This window comes from Aphelocoma coerulescens, chromosome 3 (assembly GCF_041296385.1).
Source record: "Aphelocoma coerulescens isolate FSJ_1873_10779 chromosome 3, UR_Acoe_1.0, whole genome shotgun sequence".
NCBI lineage: Eukaryota > Metazoa > Chordata > Aves > Passeriformes > Corvidae > Aphelocoma > Aphelocoma coerulescens.
The window spans coordinates 19,573,507-19,585,917 of NC_091016.1; the positions used below are offsets into that span (position 1 = coordinate 19,573,507).

The following is a 12,411-nucleotide window of genomic DNA, read 5'->3' on the forward strand; positions in this document are numbered from 1 at the left end:
TCATTCATATTCTGTTTTCTCATCCATATCAATAGTAGAGTACTTTTCCCCAGATAGCCGTTGTAAATTAACTTTTAAGGCCCATTGATTCATCAGCAGACCAAGTCATTTTGGTGTGATCTGTGTCGTGTGTAAAGCAGATGGACCACATTTGTGCTGCATGCAAATATCTTCTAATTTCCACATCAACGAACATCCACACGCATACTGAATTTCTTGCTACAAAGATACAGTTCTGGGAAAGTTTGAGGTAAATCAGAATGTCTGTTTTGTTCTTCTGTTTCTTAAATTCTAGTGCAAGCTGGCTGCCCCTGAAATTTAGGAGTTAAAACCTTGTTTTGAATTGAGAAGAATAGCTGTCACTTTTCTAGAGTGGGGAAAACCCACAAGGAAGTAAATGTATTGTTCCAGCTAAAGAGCCTGGCCAGGTCCCCATGGTGCTCCACATTACCAATGTATGATTCTTTTGGATTCTTTTCAGTAAAGTTGTACCTTTGTCTAACTCAGTTTTATGTATCTGTCAAAGCAGAGGAAAGGGAGGCTGTTGGCTGGCCCTGCAGCCTGAAACCAAAGGTGGTATTAGTTGATGATTTCCAATTGCTTATTGGGTTAAAATTCCATTTCTAAACCCAAAGTTTGGGGGTTCTCACCTGGAATATCGGCAATTTAGGCTGAAACTTGTTTTCTGCTGTTTGCTTCTATTCTGAGGAGCAGGTAACCAGTGTCAAATTGATTAAGTGGATTTAGATTTGTGGGACATTAGGGTGGATTATTTTGTGTGGTTTATTTGCTTGTGTGTGTTTACCAGGCATGTTGGACATAGTGGTAATTTTTTCTCAGTAGAGCTGTAGGTCTGCAACTCATCGATGACTGTAACTCTTGCATGTATAAAGACTCATTTGAAAATCAACACTTGGAGCTAGCATCTCTCTATTTTAAATCACTTTAATTACAGCTGTTTGGCATAGATAGTTGTGTGGTCTGTTTCAATCTGAAATAATTAAGCACAGTAGTTCCAACCCCCACTGTTTCCTGCAAATTGTACTTGCAATTATCTCAATCTTGTTTCATCTCCTTTGCAGACAGTAATGCACAGAGATAAACAGATAGCTTAACTAGATTTTGGGATGGTTTAGCTCATCCTTGTCACTTGGTTATCAAGTCATGGCAAGACATTGATAGAGACAAATGCCTCTGCTATGATTCATTAGGCTTCACACGAGTTTCTGTAAAACGTTCAGTAGAAAATCATTGGGAGATCTCCCAAAGAGAGACATTGGAAGAATTTCTGTATTTTTGCCCCTGTCCCAGCAGCATGATACAGCTCAGTGTCAAGAAATCAGAACAAGTCAGCATGGATTAAGGCTCCTAGAGTAAGAACAAACTTCTGGTGTCTCAGCATGTGGTTACAGTCACAGCTGAGCAATCCACTTACTTGGCATGTTCAGCGTGTAGTGTCACACAAATCATTGATCTTCTGGATAGGAATAGATGGTGAGGTGGCAGAGTTTGATATTAAATTATTCAGGGTAAAAGATTGAAGGTCTAGTTGCAAGGAATTGGAAAGGGATGCTTAACCAGCGAATAGTGGCAGGTGAAATTTAGTGCAGATTGTTTGAATTGAGGTGGTGAAGGAGACAATCAGAGTTTGGCATACATGCAGGCAGATTCTGAGCTGGTTACCATCACTTAAGCTGATTTAGGGGTAAGAATAGAGCTCTAAAAGCATCACCTCAGTAACAGTCACAAAGTAAATATGATGTGGGGGGCTCACTGGGAAGGAAGTGGAAAACAGGACCAGTATGCTATAGTATAAATGTGTGGGGCAGCTGTGTTTAGAACTCAGTCTTCTACTCTAGATCCCATGCATCAAAAATCTTTTAGTGCAGCTGGGAAAGTTTTTGAAAGAATGGAACCAAAGATGATAAAGTATGTAGTGGCTGTCTTCTAGGAACACTTAAATTAACTAGCGCTACCCTGCCTGCAAGAGGCATCTAAAGGAATACATTCAGGGTTGTATAGAAATCACAGAAATTTATAAAATCCTTATAAAATATGTATAAAGGTTTATAAGCTCCCAAGGGTTTGTAAAGCACGGAAAGGATGAGTACAGAGGGAATAGTTGATATTTCTTCTAACACAGTATTGGACAGCATCAAGCAAAATTAGTAGATGTCAGGCAAAACAAAAGGAGATCCTTCAGTATTTAACAAACAGTGAAACTCTGGAACTTTCTTCCCAGGGTATTGTTGGTGCTGAAACCTTCTGTGGGTGTGCAAATTGACAGGATATATGCAGGGAAGAACAATTACAGCTACTAAATTCTCTACAGAACCTTTTTTGGCTCAGAAAGTCCTTGTGCGACAGGTTCCTGAAGGTCAGGAGTGTTGGGGGACAATTGTTTGTTCTCCCTGTTCATACATTCTTTCCAATGTATTTTCCACCTGTCTCTTTTCAGAGCCAGATGTTGAAAGTCAATGGATCTTTGGTCTGGTAGGGTTGGTGTGGTGGTTTGTCCCTCCCTCACCTCCCAGCCCAGGCTTAGGTTCCCTTTGAAAAAGGATAGAAATGCACTAACAGTTTTAGACCAATTTAGAGAGTCAGAGAAGAGTTGCTATTTAAACATTTACTGTTATTTGCTCTTCTGTTAAAGCCTTGGGAATGCTATCAAACCATGCAAAAATATCAAGTATTTGGTAGGAAGAACTGCAGGGCTGTTTGCCTATAGAAATGTAGCTTGGGGAGGCTATCAAGGTTTTGATTTTTAAAATTTGTGCTAAAATGCTTCACTCTCCTCTGTTCCCCACATCTTGTAAGCAGACCAGTGAGGGACAGAATCACTGGTGTGTCTGCCAATTAGGCCCCTTAAGATCTGCTGGGGTAACTCACATTTCCAAGTCTGGTTTATGTAACTTTCTACAGGGTCAGAGATTTAAGGTTAAAGTTCCACTGATGTGCTAAAGATTGACAGGAAAACCTCCCCTGCTGGGATCTGAATTGGGCCTGTACATGCTGAAATGAGTAGGCAATCCATTGTGGATTACTAGGCTTCTTTTAATTCATGAATAAGCAAAAATATGGTATAAAAAATTCAAGCATTCTGCATCACTGACTGCATTTATTTATTTTGACAAGTGTGATTAATTTTTAATTATTCATGATCCTTCATAATATATTATACCAGCAAATGCACTGCAGTCTATTGTAATGAAATATGAGGAAATGGAGATCTTGCAACTGTGGCACTATTTCCTAAAGAGACAACCTAGTCTGTGGTTAGAAGCAAGGAGTTTGTAGACCAAGGAAGCTGCACTTTCAGCTGTGTGGATGTATGTGTTTGTCATGTTCTAGGTAGAGTCATTTGCCTCTCTGATAAACCTGAAATGGGTCAAACCAGCCATAAATTGTATGCCTCTCAACTCTCGAGTAAAACCCAGGGTTTTGCTTAGTATGGGGGCCTCTAGGATACAGCACTGAGTTTGACATCCATCATGGATTATTTGACAGCCATCAGCAAGTGGGGCTTTTCAGAGTTCACCCCTCCTGTTACCTTACTGCAGTGCTTGTATTTTCCTTCCTCCAGAGAAGCACTGGCTCAGCTTCTTGCAATGCTGTGCTCCTCAGGGACACAATTGTGGTCAGTAATTGTGGTCCCTGATCTGAGACCACAGCTGGGGCTTCATTCAGAGTCAAATCTTACAAAAAAGAGAGAGAACCACTAGTACAAATTAATCCATTGTATTTAAGGAGGCAGGACCAGCAGCAGCTGGACCCAAAACAACTGCACACAGACTGAGTCCAGGTCTGATCAAATGTCAGAGTGATCTGTTTCTAACCGTAAATGCAGTTTTAGACTGGAAGGCTTAGAGTCTTGACCATTCCTGACTATGGTTATGCAAGAGGGTTGCCTGCTCTTTTTTTAAATCTTGTGATTCTAGATCAAGCAAGTGAATTTCTGCTTCTGTGATTTCAAGACTTCAGGACCAGGAAAATATGCAGGTGCTTGATAAAAATTTCCGATGAAGAGATAAGTTGTGGAGGTATGACCACCATTCCAAATAAAAATCAAAAAAGTAATAAGCCACCCTGCAAATGTGAACACTAGTTGAGACAACTTCCTAATGGAAAATGTAGATTAAACTTTCATGAAGGATGGCAGGGGAAGTGGGAGATTAATGAGGACAGTGCCTTAACCAGCCACTGATTAGTTGAAAAGCTCTTATGTAAGTTCTAAAACAAGAAGTATCTGCATATTGTGTTAATGTGGTTTTAATTTTTGTAATTGTTACTAAAGAAATGGAGCAAGGCTAAGGCACTGAGCATATTAGCAAATGGGAGATAATGAACTGCAGGATTATAAAATGGCTGCTGACTTTAATTTATGATTCCTCAGACAAAGAGGAATGAGGAGGATAATAAACGATAACAAATAATATTTTCTTTCAGATTATCACTTTATTAACAAAACAGTAGAGTATAAATCATTGTGGGCTTGCAAGAAATAAGTAGGTGAGAAGTTATTTTTCAAGTAAAACTGAAGCAGAAAAAATACTCATATCACTTAAAATTCCAGAAAAAAAAAAGGTGGGGGGGGTGGAATTCTCTCAGAAAAAGATAGCTATTTATCAGGGGAAAGAATAAAGAGTAAAGAGGATAGCTGGGCTCACACTAGACAGACAGAAGTTTTCCCTTTACATTAATTCTTATACTGGTTTGAGGATATGCCTTGATCTCGTAGAATTGATCCAGCTTATGTGTCTTTTGAACAAGATACCATAGATATTTCTTATTTACTAAATCATTACATGGAGTTCGAGATTTTGACACCTTAGGCCTGGAAAAAGAAACACCAAACCAAGAATTGTTTTCTCAGGAGAATTTCTGATTGGAAGAAAAATGTTTTTGAGCCTATCACAAGTTTTGACAAAAAACTTGCAGACCTGGATGTTTACTGTGTCTGTCTCTTTAATGCTGGAGAAGAATGTGATCATCCTGGCCTGCAAAGGTTCAATCCAGATGGTTGAATACTCCTTAAAAAGATACTGCTGTATCTTTTTAAGGTACTGATACCACCCTAGTTTTATTATTTATATGCTGCAGGTATCCCACGAAGATTTGTGAACATTTTTACTTTTGCACTTTCACTTAGTTCAAGTGGGATTCAGTTTCCTATTATTTTCCTCTTTAAGATTTAGTCAGTGGAAGTAATTGTTGTGTGTGAGTTGAAGGATCAGCTACATACCACAAGCAAAACAGTAGAAGAATTAAGTGAGGTCTGGAAGTAACGTAGACTGAAAATTATTCATCAATCCTATTGCAAATGAGAGGTTTATGGATTTGTAGGGATGACTATCAAGTTCTCTGTATACAAAAAGGGGGTTTAGAATTAAAAATAATTTTTACAGTGAGTAGTTCTGGCTGTTCTAGATGAGATTTAGATTTTAATACTCAATTTGGCAATGTAAGAGTATCAAGTGTTACAACACATACCCATAGGAATTAATGCAACATTAAGACACTAAATGCAGACCAAACTTGCTTCTAGAGTTCACTGGGCTGTGGAGAAGGAAAGATACAGCCTTTTTATAAGGATCAGATTCCAGCTCATGCACTGTCAGTACAGAAAAATAGACCAGGTGTTCCTAGCATTTTGCAGCTTGCTCTTCTCATTAGGAATACACTTGTACTTTGTTATTGCAAAATTATTTCCTTTTAATGAGCCTGCTCTAAAGAGGCAAATTATTGTCTCGCTGTAGGACAGCGTGTTTGTTTATAGAGTAGGTATGTATTTATGCAGACTGTGGAGAAGCACGTGGGTTTGTTGATTTTTAGAAATCTTGTTTGTTCATTCCTTAATTCAGTGAAGACTTGCATGCAACTCAACATCCAGCAGTCTCTTCCCCAAGCTGAAGAAAAAAAATTAATTTCAGTGTGCATCAGATGTTAGCATGCTCTAATGCCTTGCTGCATACCTGTGACTAATGTACTCCAACAAGTATATCCAGAAAAGGCAGAGACAATGAAGAATAAATGGGTTGTAAAATGGTCTCTTTCTCACTCCTAATGACAGTTTCTCCTTGGCAAGATGAGAGGCATATTAAAAGGACAGCTGGAGGGAAGTGTGTCCTGCTCTCGGCTGCATTTGACCTTTTTATAGGAAAAGACTACTGGATTAACACACATATGTAAATTTTTTTCCCTCCACAATGTAGGGACAGTGTCCTTTATCACCAAATGCTCGTGTATGCCCATGCACATGTTGTGTTCAGAGGGTTTTCTAAATACAACTTTTGAAGCACTGAAAATTCCCATTTGTGCAAAAAAATACTCAATGGATTAGTATGTTATTTGGTAGTTTTGATCTCTTTCTAGCCTACCTGCTGCTTCGATTTTCTGTGGGTTTATTTTTTTACCATGCAGTGACAGCTCACATGTATGGCTCTGTACACAAAAACATAATGTATGGTAAAGAAGTATCAGCAAGCCCCTGTGAGCCTGGCAGCCCCTTGGCTGCATTTTGGCAATCCTTCCCAAGCATGGTCTAACTGTATCCATTGCAAAGTACTGCAATACCCTGTGCTTCTTCAGCACTTGCTCTGAGAATGCTCTACTAAACAAGGCACTTCATATGGTTTTGAAGAGTTGGGAGAAGGGTTTCTGCCTGTTGTCAGAGAGAAACCAAAGCCCAGCGTGGTTAAATCAGTAGCCCAAGGTGAGCTGTGTTCCCCACTGTGCCAAACCTGTGTCCCTTGCACCTTAATCAGTACTAACAATTGTTGGGGCCTGTTGGTCCCCAGCGTTGTTTTCATGCAGCTGGCTTGCTCCACATTTAATGAATAGATGTTATCATGTGGGATTTTCTACACAGCTCTTCTGTGAGATTATGTTAAAAGCATTATCAAATTGACAAGAACTGGAATATTTTTGCTCTTATTCACATCAGTGATAAAGTGTTTGTTGTATTACAGTAGGTATCTTACATACCTGTGCTTGGATGAATACATTAAAAGAGAGTCACAGAACTTTAAAAGATAAAATGTTTTACTGCTGTGACTCTTGCCAAGAACAAAGTCCAGCTAACTAATCAGAGATAAGAAATTGTTAATTTGGAACCATGATGAAGAAAATATCATTTTCCTGACTGATTCAGTCAGGATCTTAGAGTGGATGTAGCTAAACCCAAGTACAGTTTAACCATTTTGTCAGGTAAATTTGGGTAAAGAGAAGACTGATTTTTAGCATTTCTGTAATTGGTTTTCTGATGACATTTCAGTTGTTTAGATGTAGGTATATAAAGGATATGTTGGTACCAATGCTTTTGTAATATCTTGTTTTTGGGAAGACATAATTATATGTACTTATTCAGAGGTGTTGCAAGAAGTATTCCCCTAGCCGTGCCTTCAGAGGTTAAATCTGACAGAAATTGTTAATGTTAAAGCTCACCAAAGTAGTTTTACCTTTATCTTAAAGGGGGTAGGACCTCTGAGCTTAGTTGTTTTCTCTTATAGAAGCTTAAACTCGGCATGCTTATTTTATCCCACTCAAACTAACCAAAGAAGGTTGCAGAGTTAAAGACAGGATACTGAATGAGAATTCTGTTTTCTGTCTTTAAAAAATAAATTTCATAATACCATGCAATGCCCGTTTTGGTGGCCCCAAGCAACTTGCCTAGATTCTAATGAATAATCATCCTTTCAATTATGAGCTAGAAGCTATCCCTGAAGTTTCATCTGTTTTCTTTGTTTGCTTGTTTTGAGAGCACAGTGATTAAACAGATGGTGTAATGCATGAAGATGAGAATGGCCATACTGGGAGAGCAGGAGAGGGAAGAAAACTGATGGCTGGACTTCCCCAGATGTTCTCTCACTCTTCAGACAGGCTGTGCCAGATGCTGTGCACTGAGGGGAGCAATAGAACATAGCCCTCCATGTTATGTTGTAACTCTGCTGGGGAGCACACTACAGTATCTCCTTGTTGATTTGGGATCTCCAGTCCTAGACCCTGCTCCTGTGTTGAGCAGCACTTCCTTTCTGTGCAATAAATTACACTGTGTGTCCAACTCGTGGTAAGGAAATCGCTTTCTCCAAGTCCCCGTGAGTCCCTTCAGTCTCAACAGCTCAGGCTTTCTCATCTATCAAATGCAAGCAATTTAGAAATGCTTGGCCTTCATCTTTCACCATCCCCAACTAAACAGGATTTTATAAAATTTAAATAGAAAAGACTATCTTTTGTTAAAATGAAAATACTATGTTTTAAAAAAATAATTTATAATTTACATTAATGGTTCCTCAACTGGAAAGTCACATAAAAGTCAGCTTTGTTAGCTGAATGCTCCAGTGTCACAACAGAGGTGAGACAAGCAAGGACCCCTTACTTCTAAATGGCGTTTCCTTAAGAATTCAAGAAATGTAATAGTGGGCTTTTAGCCATTGTTCTACATTTTTTCTTCTTTCTATTCTATGTCTGTGAGCAGATCTAACCACTCTTCTGGGAGAGGCTGTCTTTCTGAATTATCTGGTGTAAACATGAGTAAAAAAGGTGATGAGTAGATTTCTCCACATTTGAAAAGATGTTCAAACAGCAGAAGCAGAAGATTTGTTACTTGCCATTGCCTGTGTTAAAAGGATAAGCCTGATGAAGGACTGAACTACAATAATTCACCTTGTGTGCTGCTGTTAGTGGGGGACATGTTGCTGTTTTCCTCTGCTTCCAGAGGGGAAGTGGAAAGGTCAGGCACTGAAAAGAAGCATTTTACTGTGTACCACATATAGGCATCTTTGGCAGTCATTTAGAACTTTGCAAGGCATATAAACAGCATAATAAAGGTTAGATCACAACTCCTTCTCACCTGTCACAGTAGATTTGTTTATCAGAGAAAAACCCAAGCTGCAGAGCTCCAGTATTGATTTTGAGCAGAAGGTTCAAGGATGTTCTGTTTTCAAGGTGTTTATTCAGAGCATGGAAGAAACATAAAGCCCATGTTAAAACAACATTATGATGCAGGTTTAATTCCACTCTCTGTGTTTTTCCTGAAGGTGTGAAAGTATTTGAGGAGGAGACAGAGGATGTTTTATATTTGACTGCTCTAAAAAATGACAGCTTTTCAGACTACACCTTATGGATAGAGCAAGCCCTGCCTGCCTGAGTTGACCCTACATGTCAACAAGGTCACTTCGAGGTGAAAGTTTGCTGTGACACACAGCTTGGGATTTTACATACTGAGCTTTCTTAGACTGGGAGAAAAGATCATTCTGGTGGCCTCAGTGCCCAGTTGCACAGTAGGGAAAGATATTTTATTTCTGTAGGTTTACCCCTCCAGCTGTCTAAGGGCGATATATTCAGTATTACAGTGCTATTAACAAATCAAGATTTCTGAGGAACTAATTGCTTGGATAGTTGATCTTTGTTTTATTGTTAACTAAGGGTAAAAAACAAGAATATGAGAAGGTATTACAAAACATTGTATAACTTAGTTCAGAAACTGTGGCTTGCACCTGGAGCAATGACCTTGTCAATGACTAACCAAGGCAAAGGGGTATCTGTTAAGCAAGAATGGGTTCTAAAAGCAACTACTTAGTAAAGATACCAGGCCATTTGCAGCAACAGCTGAGTGAACAGCAACAATTAACATTTTCAATGGCAATTTTTTTTTTAAGGCATTTTTTTAAGTATGACTACCAGGGTAGTGTATCTAGCTGGTTGTCTTATCCATCAGTGGAGAAAGGTGAATAAGGTGTAGAAGAGTTTTATCTTTGAAGGATTTGATCACCTAATTAGAGAACTGAAAATCTGGATCCCAGTTACACTGCAAAAAATCCAGTGATAATTGCAATGGCTTTGAAGCAAGGGATGATTAAAATGTACTCCAGGCCTTTTCAAGGTTGGTGCTTGACTTGCTGCAAGCAACTCTCTGTGGTCACCTTGCAAAATGGGTGGTTAATGGCAGGTATGTTCTGTTCAAGAAGTGATTTTTGTTATATGCAAGGCTGAACTGAATATGGAGACTTCTGGAATATTTGGGGTGTTTGGATGGAGCAGTATTATTCCCAATTGCCTTAAAATTAAAAAATACTCAAAACCTAAAAGTTAAAATGCTGGCTGTTTAGAAGCTGACTGTTGGCTTCCATTAACAGAACCTCCTGTTATGTTGTACAGTGGGCTTTTGCCATGGCTTGGTGACAACACTAAGGGCTGTTTCACTGCAGATGAAATGCTGGGAATTGGTGTTCAGGTTTTCCTTGCAATGAGGAGAAATACCCTTGCAAAATCCTGTAAGAGCTAATATGCTTCCAATAATACTGGTGTTGTGCATTTGCTTACGTGCTTAAATGAATGATTGTGTAGTAGATGAGTGCTGTTTGGAGCTGAGAGCTTCCATTTCTTGTCACTGACTTACAGGGAAAGTGTCTGTCTGGACAGGTAAGGGCAGCTGTAAGAATGTGCTGGAGTAGGGTCAGTGCTCGAGTGGTTGTTGACCTGTACTGTCATTACAGAGTGAGTGACAAAGTGTAATTGAAATAACTGGGTTCCAACCAGCTGAGGGATCTCACCTGGGTGTAAAGCACTACTTAACTTGTGGGAAGAGCTTTTTTGCATGGAGGAGTTTGGCTGGCATATCCTTGAATTAAGAGGTAGGAATTGGCTGCACGTAAAAGAGAAACATTGAAGGCAATGCCTTTAACCACTCTCTACTGTGTTTTGAGTTTATTTTATCTGAATGAAATGAAGCCTTTCAAAGTGCTTTGTCGGTGGGCAGGTGAAATGTACTTCATTACAGCTACAAATTGATTGCTCTGTGCCTCAGTCAATATTATATCCATTAACTCTTCTCAGGGGTGGGGCACCAAAACTGACCCTGGGTGCAAAGCTGGTAATGGGCATTGCATCGGGAATGACCCAAAGAACTTACAGAAGTTAATGAATTTGGGTTACTTGCTTGGTTACTTAGTATACCACTTTTATCAGCAAGCTGAACTTTTTAAAAATGAAACTGAGTTATGGAACAATTGCTTGCTGCTTAAACTATTGGTAGTACAAACTGAAGAAACATGAGTGAACTGCAAATTAGCCTCTTCCACTCCTTAATGTAATCAAAGCCTTGTTTATTTGTGTGTGGGTTGTGTTTTGCTGGGGGATTTTTTTTCTGGTTTGGTTTTTTTTTTTTTTTTAATCTCGAAAATGCACCTTCCTGCTCTGTTCCCCTCTTCTGATTATTATCAGGTATTGTCCTTTGAAAGTGTCTTTGGGATTGCTGGATGAAGGGGTCCAGACTGCAATAAGTGGCATTTTGCTAGCCCAGGTTTTTGATAAGCCTGTTTGTGAAATTGCTGAACAGGCTCCCAGTTTCTTATCATTGGGCTAATGTCTGGGATGGTTTTTAGAGCCTGGGATGGTTTTTAAAGCCTGATACTGTCACAAGGTGATACAAATGTGCATTGTGTCACTGGAAGCCTTGCTGCAGGTATGAGAGTAAGCATAGCAGCAGCTGTTTCAGCTTGGTTTTTTATTTTCTGTTGGGTTTTGTTGCCATATTTGTTTTGTTTTTGGTTTTTTTGTGGGACATTTTTTGAGCTTGGGTTTTTTTTATCTGGGGTTTCGGTGTGTTTTTTTTTGTTGTTGTTTTGGTTTTTTGTTAGTTTGGTTTGCTCTGCTTTTGTGTTTTTTTTTTGTTGTTGTTGTTTATTTTTGGTTGGTTGGTTTATTTTAAACATGGGGTTAAATGCCTTTCTTATCTTAGAGATGCCCGTTGGGGTATCAGTGTCAGGAGTTAATGTTGTGCCACTTTTTCCTACCTCTGCATACTTTGTGTGCTTGAGGGAAATTAGTGTTTGTTAACTGTGGATGTTCTGCACTCACTGCATGGGATAGGAGACAGAGGAAAGGCCAGAGTGACATTTGTCTCTGCACAGAGCATTTCTGAGAGAGATCCAGGTGATCATCTTTGATCCCTTGCAGAGTTGGTATTAGACCAGCAACTTAGGTCAACAGCAACCTGTACGTCAAGCTTGTGAAACAGGTTTGCGAGGGAAGAAAGGTATTTTATGAACTCTTTTGCCATTTGGAAAACTTCATTAAAGGGAGGTAGGACTCACAATTTTATTTCTCTTCAGAATTAAATCATAAGCCAATGGTGTGTACCTCAGGGAGAGGAAAACTAGGAGAATAGCAAAGGGGATGTGTCTTGTAGAAACAGTAGCATATCTGGTGACTGGAAAAACTGCTGTAGGGTTAAGGCTGGGCAAGTTAAAGACCGGTATCTGCTCTCTGACAATAAAACATGCAAAGAACTTCTCTGTTTCTTAGGACTGCTCAAATACTTACAGAATGTGCTTAAAAAGTTGGTTAGATTGAAATGCAAGGCTTGTCTTTGCATAATTTGGTCCATGTGGCTCCACACAAGGCTGTTTGTTC

At 39.3% G+C, this 12,411-nt stretch overlaps 1 protein-coding gene across 1 annotated transcript in view; it reads left to right on the forward strand.

The window, feature by feature from the left end:
• The window catches only part of ALK (ALK receptor tyrosine kinase), a 312,464-nt gene that overhangs the window by 96,679 nt on the left and 203,374 nt on the right, over window positions 1-12,411 (forward strand). The window lies entirely within an intron of this gene.